The sequence below is a fragment of the Geospiza fortis genome, unplaced genomic scaffold (genome assembly GCF_000277835.1).
Source record: "Geospiza fortis unplaced genomic scaffold, GeoFor_1.0 scaffold188, whole genome shotgun sequence".
Taxonomy (NCBI): domain Eukaryota; kingdom Metazoa; phylum Chordata; class Aves; order Passeriformes; family Thraupidae; genus Geospiza; species Geospiza fortis.
The window spans coordinates 4,918,184-4,920,888 of NW_005054337.1; positions in this window are offsets into that span (position 1 = coordinate 4,918,184).

Consider the following 2,705-nt stretch of genomic DNA (forward strand, 5'->3'; position numbering starts at 1 on the left):
GTGTGCTCACCTGAGTGTGCTCCCCTGTGTGTGCTCCCCTGTGTGTGCTCACCTGAGTGTGCTTACCTGTGTGTGCTCATCAGAGTGTGCTCACCTGTGTGTGCTCATCAGAGTGTGCTCACCTGAGTGTGCTCCCCTGTGTGTGCTCCCCTGTGTGCTCCCCTGTGTGTGCTCCCCTGTGTGCTCACCTGAGTGTGCTCCCCTGTGTGTGCTCACAGAGCAGCGCCAGTTTGGGCAGGGGCAAAGCTCTGTCTGGAAGGACTGAGGTGGTTCCTGGTGCCCTGCAGGATGTCCCCCGGGGCCCTGAACTTTCCACCAGGAGTGATAGGGACAGCATTAAAGCCCTCACCTGCCCGAGCAGCTGCTATCTTGAGGGAAATCTGTGCACCCTGGTGTCCCTGGGAGAGGCTTCTTGCTCTGGGAGGGGTTACTGGTGTTCAGCTGCTGACGCAATGCCACAAGGACCAGAGCAGGGTGTTGCTGTTTTCCATGAGTCCCAGGAAACTGGGACCAGTGTCACTGATCATCAGCTGCAGTTGTGTCACTGACTCTGCCAGGAGTAGAGTTCAATTCTATTTCAGCGGTGTTTTTGTTTTTCCATACAAAATCTATCACCTGGGCATAACCTCTGGCTAAAGCTTCCCAAAGAAGCTTACCTGGCTCACCTACCACGAGTTTGTCACCTGGAACAACCCCCAGGGCTCCTGGAGCCACCAAGGGATGATGCCATGCCCAATCTAAACTGCAAAGTCCCATTTTTGGGAATTATTTAGATAGAGACAGTAATAGTGCAAACAAGCTTCTGACAGGATTAGCAAAAGCATCTCAATTTTATTTTACATTGATGATCATGAAGGTGCTTTTGAACCTCACATAAAACATCTATTTGTACTTTTGGAAAGCTTTAGACACCTTGAAAATGAGAAGCAGAAGTCACTTCTAAAATTGCACAAACAAATCTGGCCCTTTGGCACAGCCAGAAATGCTACCCAGCATGCAACCTTTGAAAACATCCAAGTTTTATTTTCATATTTTTAATCTGTATCTCACCTTACAAGTGCTATTAATATTCATTATTAGATTAAGGTCAGGATGAAGATGACAAAGAGTTCTTTACAGTTTCTTTGGAGTAAAACCTGTGTTTTGCAGCACGATGCAAATGAAAGACAAGAAAATTTCTTTGGGCAGTAGCCCTAAAAGCAAGTTACTGGGATATATGTGTTCATATACATTAGAAAGACCTTTTTATTGGTATATAGGTGACAAAATGCACAGAGTTGGTGGCATGAAAAAACAACTAAAGAGGGAACTCACAGCATGGTTTATTTTTAATTGAGATGAAAAATGAAAAATACAAAAATTTAGACACAATCCTGAAAGAGAAACATTTTCTGCAAATTGAACCAGCTGAAATGAATATTAGATTATAGATATATTCACAGAAGTAAAGAACTCTGGGACAAAACATGAAAGGCAAATAGACATGTGCCAGCTTTCAGTGAAGATGATGAAAATGGTAGCAGGAAGAGCCTGCTTGGACTGTGATTATGGGAGTCTGGGAATCATGTAGAACCAACCAACTTGCAAAGTTCTTCTTGCAAATATTCACATATTCCAATATCACTGAGTGCCCAGTATTGGAGAGTAGCTGGGGTTACAGATGCAACTGGGCTCTCTCTGCTGGTTATGGTGGCCCTGTGCCAGTTTGTACCAGCTAAGGATCTGTCACCAACAAAATCATGTTGTGTTCTCAAATGTCCTCTCAAAGTTCAATCAACATTTTTATTGTGTAGAACTGAACGTGCTGTAGGTACTGACCAGAAAAATCTCTGAATCATAGTGGTGGACTTAGCTCTTAAACCTGACAACCACAAAAGATCTGGCAGAAAGATGCTATTTCCTGGGACTTCTGCTATTAAATACATTTTTAAAATATGTGCCTTTTATGTCTGCCTACAAATTGTAAAAAATAAAGAAATGACTAGATTTTGGTGGCTGGTTCACAGAAAATCAGGTCTTTTTGATGCACATTAGAACCAATATTTTCTTGTGTCACATTAATACTGTCCCTGCTTTATGATTTGCTGCTGAGATGGAGTAAAAGGAGCAGAGGAAAAGAATACCTCCTTTTTTTTCTTCTTTTTTTTTTGTATTCCAAATACTGCTTTAATAAGACTGAAAGTCTCTCTTTTTCTCTCCTTATAGCCCTACAGCAAATAAATGGAGGTGTCAGCCCAACACCCTTGTAGGTTTAAACTGAATGGAAGTGTCCTTTTGAAAAGCTTGTTCTGTCTGACAGTTCTGAATGTGCTCCTATTGCAGTTCCTTTGAACACCCATCTTTTCTGTGTTGGTGCTCTGCTGACATGGCTTTTCGTTGAGTTAAAGATTAACAGAGTGCTGCAGAATGACAGGACTTTGTGATAACTTAATTGCATGAAACATAGTTGCTCCTATGCAAATCAGAGTGTAATTGGTCACTAAGAAATTGCTCTGTCTGTATAAAGATGGCAAAATGGATTTTGGACACACGTGGGGAATAATCTGTTACCTTTTATCATACCTGAAAAACATAGTTCATAGTTTTTATGATGAGTGTTAGAAATGCATTTCATGCCATGAAAGTACTTGATTATGTACATTAAATATCAAGTCTGAGAGCTCTAAAGCCTCCTTCATTTTAAGTGTATTTTAACTGCTGATTTT